At 37.7% G+C, this 19,948-nt stretch overlaps 1 protein-coding gene across 3 annotated transcripts in view; it reads left to right on the forward strand.

Moving 5' to 3' along the window:
* The window catches only part of st6gal2a (ST6 beta-galactosamide alpha-2,6-sialyltranferase 2a), an 82,414-nt gene that overhangs the window by 9,075 nt on the left and 53,391 nt on the right, over positions 1-19,948 (forward strand). The window contains exon 1 of one of the 3 annotated variants that reach the window (XM_051711254.1): positions 14,537-14,638. The exons of 1 other annotated variant lie outside the window; for it this stretch is intronic. The gene's annotated coding sequence lies outside the window, so the exon portion shown is untranslated. Of the gene's footprint in view, positions 1-14,536; positions 14,639-19,948 lie in introns of those variants that run through there. One more of the 3 variants, XM_051711256.1, reaches the window with a different exon arrangement.

A 19,948-nucleotide genomic window follows, 5' to 3' on the forward strand; every position in this document is an offset into this window, starting at 1 on the left:
AGATACTGTGACATAATATATCGGTTTCTGTGAGAACATGTGCATTCCTACTAGGACTTATTTAACATACAACAATGACAAACCATGGTTTACAGCAGAATTCATGCAGCTTCGTCAGGCCAAAGAGGATGCTTACAGAAGTGGGGATAAAATCTTTTACAATCAGGCCAGGAACACACTGAATAAGGAAATCAGAGTGGCTAAAAGAAGTTATTCTGATAAGCTGAAAAAGACACATCAGTGTGGAGAGGCCTGAAAGACTTTATTAACTTCAAGACACCATCCCCCAACACTGTAGGGAACCAACAACTGGCTGATGACTTAAATGTGTTTAAAGGCCCAGTCTTACACTCCACACAAACTCTGACCTTTCTTCACACAAACATCAACACCTCCTGCAACCACCCCCCGCCCTGCTGGGGAGGGGAGGTGTGCTGTGTCTTCCGGAAACAAAAGACAAGGAAAGCACAGGGCCCAGACAGTGTTTCACCCACTTGTCTAAAATCCTGTGCTGACCAGCTGGCCCCCAACTTCACACAGATCTTCAACAGATCACTGGAGCAGTTTTAAGTTCCCTGCTGCTTCAAATACTCCACCATCATTCCTGTCCCAAAGAAACCCAAAATCACAAGACTTAATGGCTACAGACCCATCGCTCTGACGTCTGTGGTCATGAAGTAATTTGAGAGACTGTTGTTGGCCCACCTGAAGGACGTCACTGGACCCTTTCTAGATCCCCTTCAGTTTGCCTATCTATCGAGCAAACAGGTCTGTGGATGATGCAGTCAACATAGATTGCATCATATCCTGCAACATCTGGACATACCAGGGACATATGCAAGGATCCTTTTTGTGGACTTCAGTTCGGCTTTCAACGCCATCATTCCAGCTATTTTCCGGACTAAATTACACCAACTCTCTGTTCCCACATCTGTCTGTCAGTGGATCACCAGCTTTCTGAAGGACAGGCAGCTGCTAGTGAGATGGGGGAAATTCACTTCCAGCACATACACGATCAGCACTGGTGCCCCCCATGTATGTGTGCTCTCCCCACTACTCTTCTCCCTGTATACCAATGACTGCACCGCCAAGGACCCCTCTGTCAAGCTCCTGAAGTTTGCAGACAACACTGCTGTCATTGTCCTCATCCAAGATGATGATGAGTCTGTATACAGAAGGGAGGTTGAACGGCTGGCTCACTGGTACAGTCAAAACAACCTGGAGCTGAACACGCTCAAAACAGTGATATAGTCTAAACAGCACTGTGGCAGCAGTGGGGTCATTCAGGTTCCTGGGCACTATCATTTCACAGGACCTGAAGTGGGAGACCCACATTGACTCCACTGTGAAAAAGGCCCAGCAGAGGTTGTACTTCCTTCGCCAGCTGAAGAAGTTCAACCTGCTACAGGCGCTGCTGATACAGTTCTACTCAGCAGTCATTGAGTCTGTCCTCTGCACTTCAGTAACTGTCTGGTTTGGTTCAACTATGAAATCGGACATCAGAAGACTACAAAGGATAGTTTGGACTGCTGAGCGGACTATTGGTTGTCCCCTGCCCTCCCTTCAAGAACTGTACACATCCAGAGTGAAGAAAAGGGCTGAAAAAATCACTCTGGACCCCACTCATCCAGCCCACTAACTTTTTGAACTGTTGCCTTCTGGCAGGCGCTACAGAGCACTGAGCACCAGAACCGTCAGGCACAGGAACAGTTTTGCCCTCAGGCTGTCCAATTAAAACTGCCCCATTGAGCAATAATTATGTGCAATACACAGCTTAGTGTATTTATATTTATCCAACATACCCTACCTCTTCTGCCATACATTCCCTCGCATCTGTATATAACAGATTTGTATTTGTATTTGTACATACGTATATATGTGTCTTATTGTGTATTTCTATATATACTTATTTTCAGTTTATTCTGTTTTTTTAATTATTATCTCTGTCTTGTTGTATTGTTTGTGCACTGGAATCTTCTGTTACCAAAACCAATTCCTTGTATGTGTAAGCATACTTGGCAGTAAAGCTCATTCTGATTACATTCAGAGCGAAATCAAGGTAATGGGCAAACATCTAAGATGGCTGATCTGGTTTCGCTTTAACACACTCATTTTGATGAGATGAGTGAAAATTAGGCTGATATTTAAAGCTGATAATGTTATTTGTCTCTAACCAAAACGCTATACTTTCTTCCTCTTAGGAACATAAATAGCCATGATAGTTTATCTTTGACAATGTCATGCAGCAAGTATGCATTTTATACTTTTTAAGTGATCTTGGGTGTGTGGGTGTTTATCACAATTAAAAAAAGCAAACACCAGAGCTGCAATCAGGGTGAGGTATTTAGAAAAGGCAGCAAGGCGAAGAACTTACGCAGTGCAGATTTTTGAGGTCATTTGATGATTTAATCAGTTATAAGTCATTCAAATGTACACAAAGGAAATCATGCAAAGGCAATTTTCAAACAACCGCAGGAAGCTTAACTAGCGACAGCCTACCTTAAAAATCACTAAACCAATACAAGGACATTTTAGAAGGACAATGCAAAGGCCACAGGCAGAACAAAGAGTAATCAAGGTGTGATTGTACCACGACTCTACCACGACTAGATTCGATTACGATTCAAAGGGTAACGATTAAATTATAAAACAATTCTCGATGGATCACAATGCATCTTGTCGTCCTCCTCTTTTTTTTTTTTTTTTTTTTTTTTTTTTTCTGAATTGTTGGAGAATCGCAATGCATCAGAGAATCAGTTTGTTTTTCTCCCACCCCTGCAGAGTAATACATACTGTATTTGATTGCGTGTTAGCCAAACATTGTCCATTGTTGAGGACAAAAGAATTTGTTGGCAGTTTGATCACAGTTAACCTAGCTGAAGTGACCTTACTAATGTTTCTCTCCCAGTCACTAATGTGGAAGCCACATGTATCAAAACGCACTTGAATTAGTCACACTTCTGAAATATGGAGTTATTTCAGCAATGTTAGTCCAGTGAGTTTAAGTCATGCTGCTCAATGGATTGATGAAAATTTACAAGAAACCCAACCAATCAGCAATGGCTCAATCAATGCCGTAAGTTTGGGGCAGGACAATCTGTTTGTCAGAACAGTGGAAGATAGGGGTAGCATTAGTGAAACAATCATTATACAGGTACGTACCACAGAGTGGTATGGATCTGGGATGTGCACGGTAACCTTTTGTTTTATTTGGATAACCGTGAACCAAGGGTTCATAAACTGTTATTTGTCGGGACTTGGGAATAAAGAACGTTTATTGCCATGGACATGTATCAAACACTACTCAACATAGCAGGGAATAAAGTCCACAGTGAGCTAAATACATAGCCGAGACCTTAAAATTATAAAATCAAACTGTCACTACCTGCAACAGCATATTTTTAACCAACATAAAATATGTAATTTAAGTGCCCAATCTGATGTGCTCTACCCAGGCAGGTTCACATTTCCATGAGGCAGCGGACACTAGTGTTGTCGTGTGTGTGGAGTTACACTGCTGTGGTTTATTGACCTTTTCGGGATGCTTTGGTTTTTAAATGGTTTAACATTTAACTTGTGGAACTATTGTCTGCACACCAGAGCAAAAGGGGAGTGTAAAAAAAAAAAAAAATGGATCATCTTTTTTCAGGTGCTAAAACTTTGCAGTGTGAAAAACAATCTGGAATCATGTGTAACAGTGTTACTTAGAAGTAATTTAGAAGTATTTTTAAAAGATGACTTTGTCCTCTTTATTTTTAGTAAGCACGTTTAATACAACCTTTTAAGTCGGGATGATTAATCGTTGCAATAATAGTCGAATAATTGTTCTAATAATTGTTAGATTAATCAATTATCAAAATAATCATTAGTTGCAGCCTTAGCAGCAGTCCTGCGCAGGACACTGAAAAAAACAATGTCAATGAGATGTGGCGCCACGGTCAAAGATGTCTATCCAGTAGGGCTGGGCGATATGGCCAAAAATATTATCACAATATTTTTTTTCATATTGTTCGATATTGAAATGTATCATACCATTAATGGGGGAGGAAATGGATTCTATATGTTTGTTAGACCTCAAGAATGAATTAAACATAACTTGTTTACAACTAGACTCCATAGGTTAAGCTACTTTTTAATTTAAAGTTCAAGAAGTATAATCAGTTTAGGATTTAATCCAACATAAGATTTGTCACTTTTCGATAATATTCAATTTCATTGTCTTCAGTGGACGTTTGACTCCATTGAAAGACTTTCTTGAGACACTTCAGCGCAGTAGGTGGCGGTAATGCACCATAAGCTGGATTGCCAACTGCCAATAAACGTCACAAGAAGAAGAAACACTTTTTTGCCTGTGTCAACAAGAGGATGTAACAGCGCTTTGGATCCTGAAAAAAACATATCAGTAGTTTTGATGTCAGAGTTGACAATGCAATGGTGACAATGCAATACAGCTATCGAATGAATGTTCATTCGATAGCTGTATTGCATTGTCAGTGCTGTCTTGTTCAGTATAAAAAGATATAATTTTAGCCGGATAGCTAGCTAGATTGCAGCTATCTAGCCTTATTACTAGTTTCCATGACAACAGGTTGAGGTAGCTGCTAGCCAGCTAATACTTCCTAACCGGCTGATTTCATGACTGTGATTCAGGTAGCTAGTTGTGTGTATAACCAGAGACTATTTAGCAGAGATGGGTCACTTCTATTAAAATGAATGGGAGAAATTGGAATGCCCAATGGTCAATGGATGGAGAAAGTATGTCCAGCCTTACAGACAAAAGAGACAATTATCTTTTAGATGCAGATATCGCCTTTCAAACAACTCGAGAACGTGCATGAGCATTAGCTATACAAACCAGTAAATTTTGTTTTTTAGTGTAATCTAAGGTAAAGAAGCACAATTTATGATACCAGTGTATCATAAATTACCTGATTTTAAATATGCTCTTTGACTATAATCTTAACCAACAATTTTGAAGATCTCTGTCTTTCTAAGTTCAAGTAGATAGGAGCTGCACTAGCATGCCGCTTGTTTATTTAGAAAAATAGCTGCCCAAGAGCGTTCCAAAGATGGCCGCTGAGTGAATTGACTTAGGTTTAACTTTACTGAACTGCTTGTGTTTTTAGTGACACATACCTGATACAATTGTCTAGATATAAAACATAAGCTAAATATAAAAAAATGACCCTAAAGTTTATCATCGTTTTTTAAAAATAAATATCAATATAGTTTTATCACCCAGCCCTACCATCCCCTCGTTAAAAAACAGTAGATATTTTTTTCATCCAAAATGACTTGCATTATGCTAATTATAGTGGCTGTTCCCTTGGAGAAGACTGAGGTGAAGTGTATTGTTCAGTGGCATAACAGGAATAGGCTACATTGTGATCACAGTAAAGGCCGATTTATACTTCTGTGTCGAACCTGCGGCGTAGGCAACGCAAAACTACTGTGGTTACAGCATAGCCTACGCCATAGCCTGACATGCACCTCTTCAAAATTTTAACAGCGCATTGTGTCAACACAGACCACAACAGCTGTGGTTGGTCCATTATAACCAGAGACCGCCTCCCAGGATAATAACAAGGAATTCTGAGGTAGCGTCGCATTTTATCCAAGTTTATTTTAATATCAATGCATAATATCACATTGTATTTGGACTCGTGTCCATTCAAGCAATTGTCTCAATTGGGAGTATCAGCTGTTTTTTTTATTCTTTTAAAGTAACAAGCAAAACATGGCAAAATATCTGTTTACAGTTTATAAACTCCAGGCCTTTAGCCTACTTGATATTTGAGTGAAATAATATGTTTTGTATTCTACTTGCGAACTTTCCGATCGGCACAATGATTTGACCATATGTTTGACAGTATGTGTACAGTAAATAATCATATTTCATAAGTTGTGGACACTGAACACTTCTAATTTGTCAGCTAATTGAAAAGCGCCTGGTAAGAGTTGGTTATATTGCCTATATTCATTGTGAAGTCTTTAAAACGACACATTTTGTGTGATTCAGGTGAGGAGTAAATTAATTTGACAATTTGTTTTTAATCAGGGAACGTCAAAAGTATGCCAAAATATTTGTGTATTATTATGTAAGCGACTCAAGAGCAAGTAATTTACTCATTTATAAAAAATAAAAAAAAGGCAACATAATAAATATGCACCTACATTTGCACATTACAACGCAGAACTATAAATGCAAACCAACGTGCTGGCCACTACGCAGAGCCTACACCGTAGGTTCGACGCAGAAGTATAAATCAACCTTAAAGAGCACCTATTATGGCTTTTCAAATATTACCTTTCATGTAGTGTGTTATATAGCAGTTGTGAATGAAGTCTGCAAAGTTTCAAAAATCAAAGTGCACGACAAATGAAATTATTGACTCCCAAAAGAAAGAACCGATTCTGAACACCTGAAACGAGTCATTAGTAATTCCAGACTTCCTGTACTAACCTACGTAATTTGGTAACAAAAAACCTGCCTCTGGTCTTCATTGGCTGGTCATGAACAGCTTTGACCCGCCCTCAAACACTACACTAAGAGGTAGACCAATCACAACAGACTGGGACATCTGACCAATTAGAGCAGAGTAGGCTCTCTGAAAGGAGGAGTTTAGAATGATCCGTTCTAAAAGATTCATTGAATGAGTCGTTTTTGACACTGGGAATAAAAGGTAATGCTGCAATTTAAATTGAGCAAATTTAAGTGTTTTCTGACCTTGGATGCATGTAAATCTATTGTATGCGACCTTTAAAACAAAATTAGGCACTTTTAAAAACCATAATAGGTGCTCTAACTCTTGAGTTACTTGGGATTAAACCTCAGCCCTTAGTATTACTAGACTAGATCTTTAAGCTACTGCCATCCTAGACGTCCTTTATATGACATCATCAGTGAACAAAGATCTGTAATTACATGAGTCTGGAACGCTTGCTTCCTTTTTAGCTCTCTTGTGGCTGGCAAAGCATTATGTGATTTAAAAATATGTTTGTCTTATGAACATGTCTAAACAATTGCAAGAGCTGAGCACATCTGAAAGCTCAGCTGAAATGAAAAGCTCTTGATATAAACACTGGAGAAAGACTTCCGAAGAATGAAAAGTGGAATCATTACATGTTAATGTTTTTTTTCCATTCTCTGTTGACAGGCTCATTCAAGTCCTACACTTTCAGAAATTACAGCGACAGTGTCTCTGATTAAACTGAACCCAATGCTGGTGTGTTAGAAAGTGAGTCATAGTCTGTCTGTTCTGAATGCAAGTAGAAAGGTTGGCACTTGGCAATCATCATTTCAGAGCTTTGTGACATCGTCGTCTATTCTTTGGCATTACTGTTAATGCACATCTGTGTTATTTGATATATTTCTCTGTCCAATTTCTTGATTCTCTGACAGTCAAGTTCATAGGGTTGTGACGTTAACACAATTTCAGGAGTCGATACTAATACCAGTGAAATTTTACTATTCTGTCTAATTCAATGCCACAGCAAAATGCTAATGAATATAGTTCTTAGTAAATATTAATTTGAGTTTTTTGGAAAATTGCCTCAAGATTTTCAAATTAAGAAAAGTCAGTAGTAGAATTTTAGAACTAAGAAATAAATTGCAAACAATAGAAACAATATACAATAAATACATTAAATCTAACTAAATGGTGTTTAAATGAACTACGGCATCAAATTTTCAAGGAAAAGTAAAGAAATTAAGTCATCAAATTTGAAATAAAAGTTCTAAAAATATATTTAATTGCAGGACATAGTACAACAAATGGCGAACTCAAAACATAGGACATTCAGATATGCTTATTAGACTATCATCACCTACAACAGTCTGCAGTTATGACCATTGAAAATCCTAACAAAGTCATTTTGTCTAAACTGTATTGTTTAAATTCTGCTATTATACAACTGGTGTTTTAAGGCAGAAATAACAACAACTTACATTTATGGCTTATGGCCTAAAGACAGAGTCTTTGCTCTTTCTAAATAGTACCATAATTTTAATAATATTCTTTTTAAGATTAACAGGGATACTTTTAAGGTTATTCATACATATATAACCCATTCCCCAGAAACTGTTAAAATATTTACCTGTAATCATACTTTGTGTCATCTGTGTAATGTTTTGCACTATGTTTGATACTTTTGCACTTTTTCCTTTTTTTGCAAAGTATTCACTTAATTGATTCCTTTAGTGAAAGTACAACATGTTTAGTATGTTTGTTGCACCCCCCCCAAATAAATAAATAGTATTGAAGTTCCAGTACTTTTGACATCTCTGCTAGTACACAAATTTGACTTGGCTTTGTGCAGCTCATACTTTCACATCTGCAAGAAATGCCCTTCAAGCCCAGTGTTTCTGTGGCAGGCGAAGCATGAAGCTGCCGAGCCGTCCATTATCGCGACTGAGGGATGGATGCCTCACATACAGACCTGCGTGTAACAGCACAGCACTGCTTTACACTGCTCTCTGTGGCGCTCACTAATGGGCTGTCATGTGTCGGGGGCAGCTGGTGCATAACACCAGGCAGTCTCTGGCCCTGGGAAGAGAGGGAGTGTTAGTTCTGATGACAGGCAAACACATAAGGGTGGGGTTTGGCCCTCGATGAAACTGAATGAACTTCAGTTATAAGTACACAAAGCAAATGAAATTGAGTCCAACAGAAAGCTTGTAAAACCCTGAGCAGGGTGTAAGTAGGTCACACTGTGGTAGCATGTTCAGGTAATTGCCAATTCTTCAGTGCAGAAAGTGCATTTGATTAGAGTGCTGTAATGACTTCTGTACAGTGCTGATAAATCTTTGATCAAAGAAGAGACGCCTACACAGTTTCTTGACTTTAGTGAGAGTGACGAGTGTGTGTTGATGTGTACATCCGGTTTGCCAGAAAAACTAAATATAATTTTCAGATAATGCTTGAATGACTCGATAGATCTCATTTAATGTGTGCATTTTTACTTAGTATGAAGGCAGCTGTACGATAATCCAGTGAATTACATATTTCACAAATGAAAGGTCCTTATCTTTATTTTTTCTCTTTATTTGGAACTTGATAGATGCAAAGCAATAGATAATATTATTTAGAACATATGAACAAGTCTTGTAACAGTACAAAAACAGTTTCAGTTTGTTTAATTTCTTCAGTTTCTTTCAATTTCTGACTTAACCAAATACTCAAACCGTAAAACTAACATTATAAAACGGATGGTTTCTACTCTTAAAAGGATAGTCAACACAAAAATTAAAATTCTCTAATTTACCCTCATGCCATCCCAGACGTGTATGACTTTATTCTGCGGAACACAAATGAAGATATTTAGAAGAATATTTCAGCTCTGTTGGTCCTCACAATGCAAGTGAATGGTGACCAGAACTTTGAAGCTCCAAAAGCAGCATAAAGGCAATATAAATGTAATCCATAAGACTCTGGAAAAAGTTTTAGGATTTTGAAAATGTTAAAGCAAAGAAAAGTAATCATAGAAAATGATGAAGAAACACTTAAAATTCTGCACTATTTCTAGGACACTAATCAAATGTAAACAAATTTGTGACATTACTTTGTACAAAAGATCAGGTTTTCTTCCATCCATTGAAGCACACAAGCTCTCTGGAACATTCTCAGATTGTGAGATCACATTAGGTTTTGCACCAACTTGTAGAGTCCCTGCCAAAAAATTTTGGTTGCTGCTTAAAGGGATAGTTCACCCAAAAATCATTCACTCACCCTCATACCATTCCAGATGTGTATGACTTATTTTCTTCTGCTGAACACAAATGATGATTTTTAGAAGAATATTTCAGCTCTGTGGGTCCATACAATGTAAGTGAATGGGTGCCAAAATGTTGACGCTCTAAAAAGCACATAAAGGCATCATAAAAGTAATCCATATGACTCCAGTGTTTTAATCCATATTTTCAGAAGTGATATGATAGGTGTGGGTGAGAACAGATCAATATTTAAGTCATTTTTTGCTTGAAATTCTTCTCCCTGCCCAGTAGGGGGCTTTATGCATGAAGAATGTGAATCACCAAAAACACAAGTAGAAGAATGTGAAAGTGATCTGTTTCTCACCAACACTTATATTGCTTCTGAAGACATTAAATTAACCGCTGGAGTCTTAGATTATTTTTATGCTGACTTGTGTGATTTTGGAGCACCCATTCACTTGCACTGCATGGACCAAAAGAGCTGAGAAATTCTTCTAAAAATCTTCGTTTGAGTTCAGCACATGAAAGAAAGTCAAACACATTTGGGATGGCATGAGGGTGAGTAAATGATGAAAGAATTTTCAGTTTTGGGTGAACTGTTCCTTTTAAGAAATTTATCAAGCATCTCGTACGCACAGTGTCCCGATGAGCGAGAGACTGGCAACAGCAAATGAAATATTGAAAGAGCGCAAGAGGAGAGAAATACATTGGCAAGCAGGAGACAAAAAATATTCGAAAATTAAAAACATAACATCACCCACATATCCCGAACCATTGTCTCATTATTATTTTCAGCTGTTTTTCCTAGTTCTGTGCAAATCAGGGCAATTTTGGGCACAAGCTAGTCTTTCATGTTGTTTGTTGACTAATGCGAAATAAACCCTCTTGTTTTCTATGTGTGTGAGTTTGTGGATGACTTTCGGGATCATACTTTCATTTGGGTATGATGGTCATGTAGTGTACGCTTGGCTTTAGGATGTGTGCTTGTTTCGAGCATCTCTGTGGCGTGCACGTAAGCGACACAACGCTGCCTCGGTTAAAATTGAACTCTGAATCAATTCAGATTTTAAAAAAAATCTATACAGAATGAATCACGATGCATCGGTGAATAGATTTTTTTTTTCTCTCATCCCGAGAGGTCACATTTATAACGATTTTAGAACAACACAATTCCTACAGCCCTTTTAATCCTGATCTTTATTACCCCAAAAATACGTTTTGATTTCCAAGCAGGATTAAGAGCAACGTTATCTTCACCTTTCTGCTGAATGCATTAGAACAGACATGAGTTTAAAAATATCTAAGTGAACTTGCCATTCGCTGACTTGACAGTCTGTGCTCTGCGGAAATCTCTTGAAGACTTTTTTGCTCAGAGGAAGCTATTGAAAAAGCATTCATCCTGCTGTCAGTGGATATAGAAGGATGTCTTTGAGATTTAGAGCTTGAGGTGTGTTGTCAGAGGCAACTGCTGGGATGGTTTGTTTTGTACTTCCCTGGAATTTTCTTCAGCGCTGTGTTTTGACACAAGCACCTATTTCAGCCCTTTTTCCTGGAAATACCCTTCTCTCATCCAGTTACCATGCTGGCTCATCTGTCACTATTTAATTTCAAAGAAAGCCAAAAAGCATTGCTGCTCACAGCTGATTCCATGTCTGCCCTCTGGTTTTGGGAACCCTTTTTTTTTTTTTTTTTTTTTGAAAACTAAATCTAAGTATTTAGTTGAGAAGTCATTGTCTGTTATGCTCCTTTTAATTTTTTTTTTTTTTTTTTTTTTGGTCTCTTAAATGCACTAGCTTCAGTGATGTAATCAGCATTTAATTTTCATTATCATTTTTTAATTTACTGAATATGAGATTTAATCATCTTAGAATTGGGCTGTATTAAAGCAATATCACATGAGCAAGAGTGCTGTTTTACTGAATATCAGGATGTAAATTGGATTGCACTCAATATATTGGATATATTGGATGTAGCCTTAAGTACAACAGCATGATTACAAGCTTGATTGCTTTTACACAACAGTTCTATAAACAAAGTAAATATTGAATAATTTGTGATGTGTTGTGTTGTTGCAGTCATAGGCACTTATAATTTCCTAGTGCTGTTAACTGTCACTTTGTGGTGGTGTGCAAGAATCCTGATTACCTAAATGGTTGACCATGATATGTGTTACTTCAGAAATGCCTTTCGACCAGACTTCCTTTACAGTGGGGCCCGGAAAAGGACTGGGACCACAACTTGAGGGGACCTGTATCAGAAAAAGGGTCCAAGCCTACTACACTTTCTGTGAAGTTTTGGTCTTTGACTACTGTTGTGGCCACTATCATTGTCTTTACCATAGTATGTTCAGACAGCAGCATGACAGAGGCCTAAATAAACTTTAACAAGATCATCAGAAAGTCTGGCTGTTATCAGACACTCCCTTGGCACACTGGAGGCAATGCTCACCAATCTGCATTCTGTCATTGAGAATGAATGCCACCTCTTACATGGCATACTGCTCAGACAAAAGAGAGCATTCAGCAGTAAACTAATTGCTCCATGGTGCATGTAAAGAGACAGGAAACCCTTTGTTCCATCAGCCATGGATTGTACAAGTTCCTCAGCTAATTATATGAACAATCCGTCTGACCATCACTATTTTTTTAATCTTCATACAACCCATTTATAACTACACTTAATTTGCACCCTTTTCACAACAACATAGTGTTCATTTTTCAGACTTCTCTATTTTCCATGAGTGCATCATTGGAGTACTTATGGAATTTTTTTTTTAAAACCTTATATATGTTTTAAATCACTCTACCTTTTAATGTATGTCAACTTTAATTTGAAAAGCCATGAAAGCTGGCATGGTGTAAAATAACTAATTAGGGCTTTTTTCAAATGCATTCATTTAGTACAATATATTCTAAAAAACAAAGCTTGCACCCTTTTTATTTAAATTTTTTTTATTTAGAAAACCCTAGTGTTCTTTTTTTTTTTTTTTAATACATTTTACTTTATTATAATTTATATAAAACTTATTATAATTCTTACTTAAATGTAACTAATTTAACTCGGTGTTTAATTTAGTACAATTACAAATATTGAAATATAACAATACATTTAAAAAAAAAAAAAGGCATTGCCAAATCACACTTACTGAGAGCAGGCAGCACAAAATGAGTTAGGAGGCATTCACAGGACGTGCTCTTGCATTCAAAACGGAATAGAACAGAAAGCAGGGGACTCGAGACATATTTTTTAAAAGTTTAAATATTTTTAATTTGACAGCATCTTATAAATGCACTCATAGTGAGAGATAACTGTCAAAGATGCCTGTCTGATATATGTATATATGGTACAACAATTGAGAAAACACGCAGATGGAACATAAGAACATGTTCTGTGTGAATGGCCCTTATATCTTGATTGAATTGCTGCGGACTGTAGGCCAGTGATAGGCTTATGCTTAATGATATGGAAATGAACAAAATAAAGCCACTTTTTGTAATGTCTATTAAATGCTTAACTTGTCAGCCACAATAATGTAATGTCTTTGAATTAAGGCATTGATATATGATATATTAGTCCACTATTTTGATTAAATAATTAGTGTATCTTGCAATTCTTTTGATATTTAAAACTGAAAGAGAGCTCTAGTAATTACTACTAGTATAGTCCTTTGTCTTCTGTTTACATTGTTTTTTGCTCTTGTTTGTCCTACTGTGTAAAGTGAGTCTGCCATTGTGGTCACGATTCTACCTTATCTTGAAAACTGAAACATAAGCCAAAAAACACAGAAATCAGGGACACGTAACCACAACAGAAAATTGTGTCAGGTGTGTGTGGTGTATGTTGGAGGATTGAGTAGGTGGGCTGCACTGAGAGTTGACTTAACACAGCTTACATGGATTTGGGGTGCATTTGGGGAAAAAAGGAAACAAATGTGTGTCTTTGGCCAACCCAGTCTCATAAAAATTCATACATATTTTACGATTTGGCTATTTCGTATGATTTCGTACGAGTTAAAGTTATAAAATTTGTACGATTTCATCACGTGCCAGTGCCCAGATGTCTAATGCAGAAGCGCGAGTTTTGCACACGAGGCGTTAAGGACATGCTTATTAATATTATGCCCTTACCCAAACCCCTTATCTAAACCTAACCGATCAGTAAGAGTGTGTAAACATGATAGGATACTCTTGTGTGTGACAGAAGCAAGTAATTGTCGGGTATTAGATGGAAACGACGTCCAGCGACGTCATTGGCTGAAATGAAAATCGTACGAATTCCTATGAGTGCAGTCGCACGATACCATATGAATTAACCAAATTTAGAGAAGTCGTACGAATCCTTTCGATTTTGCCGTGAGAGTGTGTAGCTTTGGCACTTACAGACTTGGGTCTTGCTAGAGCCGTTGTGGGTGGCAGGGATTTGCTATGCAATACAGTGCAATCTCTATGCAATACAATGTAATGTATTGCAAAAAGATTGTTCACCCAAAAATGACATTTCATCATTTACTCATCCTAAGGTTGTTCAAGTGACTCTTTCATAAGAGTGGATGAAGAGAATTGTATATAATAATTGTATTGTATTTTGTGTTCCACAGAAGATAGAAAGTCATAAAGGTTTGGAATAACTTGAGGGCGAGTAAATGATTAAGCTGTAAATAGGCCTAAATCTGTCACTCTGTCATTTGTACGTGTGTGCAGTATGAGTGTTTACTCTCGTACATTTCCTGGTAGATGATAATGCACTGTTTAATTTGTGGGCGGCTATTTGGGTGTGATTGCCAACAGCTATGTATGTAAGAATTGGCCTCTTTTCATCAGAACAGTTGGGACACTGTCTGTTGTTTCTGCAGACTTCACACTGTGCCCAGGTAAACAGCGGCACCCATGCTTCCTGTGGAACAGATGGAAACGGGTATGAGTACAGGTGTGTGTGCACAGACCTTGTGATTCTCTGTGTTTGTTTCTTTGTCACCTGAACAAGCATTGCTCTCGGAAAATTAAAGCTCAGATTAGAAATGCCTTAATATGGGTGGGTGTTATGCTGTGTTCTTTTTTTTTTTTTTTTTTTTCTTCCAGGCTTATTGTTTTGATAAATTCAATGTACAGCTTACTTGTAGCATTAACACTTTGTTGGGCAATATTTTATGTTTATCAGTTGATTTATCACATTGATGCCATGATCAAGTATTTTTAGATCCATCTGCACTATTTCTGGTTACTGGTTTATATACAAATGTGTCTAATGTACATCTGTGGCCATTGTGTCAGTACATTACATGTACCTTAAAAGTTAGATATCAGGCAAATTAAAACAACAGTTCATCTTTTTAAAATGTAATGTAAACGCTGATTTATACTTCTGTGTTTAACCTATGGCGTAGGCTCTGTGTAGTAGCCAACACGTTGGTTTGCATTTATAGTTCTACTTTGGTGTGTCGGCGTCGTTCTGTGAGTACACAGCCAAAAAAGCGAACTGCATGTTCATCGGATCATCGGACCACAATTGGCTTACGTGATCTGAAAGACAAAGGTGATGCATGACATTTATTAACTGCACTTCACCTGAAATCCTTCCTTCAAATATTTATTTAGGCTTATGAATTGTGTCATATAGAGTATACATAGACAAATTTGCATCACGCATACTGTGCATGGAGCGATCAGCAACACGGACATACAAAGTATACTCAGGCTTTTAGTCAACTGATGTGTTCTTTATGAAACTGAATGGCCAAATAAAATGCACATTAAAATCATTGCGATTATTCACGATATTGCTTAATTTTTTATAGTCAGCAAAATCATTGTGATTATATCATGAATATTCAATATATTGTCCAGCCCTACTAATAAGTGCCATTTGTGTGGACTGGTTAAGTGCTTGTGGAAGAGATGTTTTGAGCTTTTTCCTTGGATGTTGAGATGGTTTCAGCAGACCGGATGGAGGTGGGATGGTCATTTCACCACTGAGGAACAGAGTAAGTGAATGATCGTGAAATGGTCTTTGTGCCTCTCTGCGACGGGACCACCAGGTGCGTCTGGTTCATTGACCGCAGAGAGTGAGTGGGGACATAGATCTGAAGGAGTGAATTGAATTAAGAGGTTGCTGTTCCATTGGCTGTTCTGAAGGCCTTAGTCAAAGCCTTGAATTTAATGCGGGCAACTGCAGGTAGCCAGTGGGGTGAAATCAAGATGGGGGTGACGCGAGCCCTTGGTTGTTTGAAGACCAGATGCACCACTGCGTTCTGGACCATTTGCAGTAGCTTATTCATGCTAGCTGAGAGGCCGGCCAACAGAGAGTTACAGTTCTCAAGTCCTGAAATGACTAGAGCTTGGACCAGGAGCTTTGCAGCATACTCTAACTGAAAGGGTCTGATTTTTCAGATATTCCTCAGAGTGTGACACGTGTTTGCCCGGAGGTAAGAGGACAGACACTATCAAGACGTGAAGTTAATGTTGAGCAAAGAGCATTTGTTGCTTTTGTATTATTTGTTTTTTAATTTATTTTTTATGATTTCTCCCCTTTTTCTCCCCAATTTGGAATGCCCAATTCCCAGTGCACTCTACGTCCTTGTGGTGGCGTGGTAACTCGTCTCAATCCGGTTGGTGGAGGACAAATATCAGTTGCCTCCATGTCTGAGGCTGTCAATCCATGCATCTTGTCACGTGGCTTGTTGAGTGCATTACTGCAGAGACATAGCGTGTGTGGAGGCTTCATGCTATTCTCCGTGGCATCCACGCACAACTCGCCACACGCCCCACCGAGAGCAAACCACATTATAGCGACCACGAGGAGGTTACCCCATGTGACTCTACCCTCCCTGACAACCGGGCCAATTTGGATGCTTAGGAGACCTGGCTGGAGTCACTCAGCGTGCCCTGAATTCTAACTCATGACTCCAGGGGTGGTAGTCAGAGTCTTTACTCACTGAGCTACCCAGGCCCCCCATTTGTTGCGTTTCCACCGTGCACTAAGATGTATTTTCAGTGATCCGATCACATATGGTCAGCCGAGACGCATTCCTGTTTCCACGTGAAATTATCATTTGTCTCAGATGCGTCTCCTGTGACCGCTTGTGTTCAGATTTCGAGGGAGGCTCTCTAATTTCATGACGACATACATCAATCACTATGTCAGTGTGTCACTGCGGAATAATAAACTGCAAAAAAGTAATAAAAGACAAAGTGCGAATAAAATCGGTGCACTGTTTCTCGCAGATGCAGTTAAATTTCAATCAAAGCACAAATGCAACATTTTTAGCAAAATTCTGTTATTTTAGTGGAGTAGCTGCATTTCCCTGAGCTTCAGATGTGGGTGGTTGTCATCTGTGTCCCTGCATGTTGATATCAGACACACTGAAGAAGATCTGTGAAGTTCTTGTGCTTGTATATGTTTTAAAATGTTTTGATCAAATGGTTATTTCCTTTTAAAGTTGCACACACTGCACTTAAACTCTTGTTTAAGCGCAGTGGTTGATTGACCCCTTTTTCAATGACCACATTTCATGCACTTTAGAAAACTGTTTACTCGCTCTCCACAGACATCGCTCGGCTACGCCCACATCACCACAATGCCGCTTATATAGTGCATGTAATCCAGAACACTGTTTTCTCGCAATAAGCCTCTTTCTGTTGTCCATGTAAAGGTAGTAGGACCGGCGATATATATAAAAAATATTTTATCGATAATTGCCTTATTGCAATATTTATATCCGATTACATGGTCAACCCCAAATTAATTTTTTGAAACATGAAAAACTTTAGACATTTATACATTTAAAATGCACTTTAAACGAAACAAAAAAGCAATAAAAAAATTAAGTGATCAAAAAATCTTATAACCACCTCCCCAAATCCAAACATTTTCTGTCTCCAACGGCCCCATTTGCCATCACTAAAGTATCAGTCAATGACAGCAGGTGGAAAATTACTAATAGCCTACAAATTAAGAACTAAAGACAGTTATAAAAGTAAAGATAATATTAATAATCTTAATAATTAAGCCTAGTAAATTCCCTTGTGTTCACAAAATAATGCTGCCAAAAGTGTATTCTTATTGAATTAGTGTTTGTATTGCATTTTGGTAAAGAAAATAAATTAGAACTCAATTTTAGGTTCAAGGTGAATGTGTCTTGTTATTTTATGATTGAATCACTTTCGTCTTTGTTTCTATAAATAAATAAATAAATAAAATATATATATATATATTAGTCTACTGAACCTGCAGAGTTGCATTCACAATGCATGTTAACCATCAGACACCATTGATTCAGACAACGAATCAGACACTGACATTGATAGCTTTTCTTTGTCTGTATTAAAAAATATAGTAAAGTGTAGAGGTTTGTAAAAATATTGTTTTTCCAATTAATCGCGATCTTCATTTGATCGATATCGATCTTTCACTCAATGCGCAACCCTCTACTACAATGAAAGGAAATCACTCGCATTTGCAAAACAAATTCACGCTATGCGACTTAGTGAATTTATTTAGCAACTGGCTGGTAAATGTTTACATTTCACTCACCAGTAATTGTGTAGTTTTAGTTGTGAAGTGTTCAGCAGCGAGATCCTTTCATTGTATGTTGAGAGTAAAAGTTGTTCCATGTGGTGTGTGTCCAAAGAGGAGATCCACGCAACGCATTTTTCATTGAATACTGTCTCTTTTCTGAATGCACTTTCTGTTCTTTACAGTCAGTTGTTGATCAAAAACAACTTCAAAACAACAATGAATTCTAACCATGCATCGCACAGATGAGGTAAAGCCATTCGAATCCTATCTAGTTAATGTGCACTTATTTAAGGCGCTGATTACAGAAATGCTATTTTCTTTTTTTCTTTTTTTTGTTTTTTGTTAAAGAGACAGTACCGGCTTTAGCACGTTCAACAAATCAGTGCAAGTACTTGTAAATAGTAAAAATTATGCAGTTTAACAATAAATATGTAACAAAAATAATAATATGAAATATAATATCTTATTTATTGATTGAATACATTTATTTGTTTCTTTTTAAAGAAGCCCAAATGTGACTAAAATGATGAAAAAGTAATAAAATATAATTATTATAATTAATATTTTCCTAATGTACCTAGTTAAAAAGTCCCCTGTATAATTAACAGCATTAGCTGGGAGATAATTTCTTTTATATGTAAGCAAAAGGGACATTATAACTGAAATTAACCCATATGAATTGATATTGAATCGAATCGAGAGTTTGTGAATTGGAATCGAATTGAATCTGTAATCAATACCCAGCCCTAATAAATTGTTTCTTCAAGTGCATGGCTTTGTGGCTAAGAGCATTTCTGTTCATGTGTCACTCCGAGACATCTTACAGGTTGCCCGCCTATTGTGGGTAGATGAGCAAAATTTCCCTTGCATGAAATATCTGCATTTAGACGAGGAGCTCGCAAACTGGATTCAGCCTCGTCACAATTGGTTGGTGGCGGGTGCTAGTTTCACACCTTGAACTACTGTTTAATATATAACTATATATACTATATTATTATAACTATACTGTTTAATATATAACTTCCCAGATCCATGGTTTTGCCATTTCCCGATATTGTCGATCATCATCTGTCAATGAGTGTCATAATCGGCATCGACATATTTGTAAGATATCGTCGATATCCGTTTACATCGTCCTATCGCCCAGTCCTAAAAGGTAGTCAGTGTTTTGTTTTTTTTTTTCACAGAAATTGGACCTGACTCACTAATTGCCCTGCTCCCCAGTCTCTTAAATGTTTGTATCCTATAGGATACAAAAACCTTTTTAGAGTTAAAATAGCATTGTAATGTCTGGCTTACAGTACTTCTGGTACATAACATATTTAACCAAATACCTCAAGTAGGGTCATCATAGGCCAAAGAAATGGGAAATGTACAACTAAATTGTCAAAACCAGCCTGAACAGGAGAAATTGTGGCAAATATTATTGCTGAGATCCCAAAGATTCCCATGGGGCAGACATTTTTCTATTTCTCTTCTTTGACATGATCCAAAGCTGTTTGTTCTCTTTTTGCTTTCATTTCTGTTTCTTGCCCCTAAGATAGTTGTTGTGCTTGGGCATCGCACAAAGGAGCACCCTTACGTAGGACTTGGCCTAAAACGAGGCAGGGAGTTTGGCACTTGTATGTTTGTGTGACAGCCTGAGAGATGGCTGAAATGAGGACTAAAACGGTCGCCTGCAGAGTGAGTGCAGTACCTCGTGTTGAGCGCCAACTCAAGTTT

This window comes from Myxocyprinus asiaticus, chromosome 11, assembly GCF_019703515.2.
Source record: "Myxocyprinus asiaticus isolate MX2 ecotype Aquarium Trade chromosome 11, UBuf_Myxa_2, whole genome shotgun sequence".
Taxonomy (NCBI): Eukaryota; Metazoa; Chordata; class Actinopteri; order Cypriniformes; family Catostomidae; genus Myxocyprinus; species Myxocyprinus asiaticus.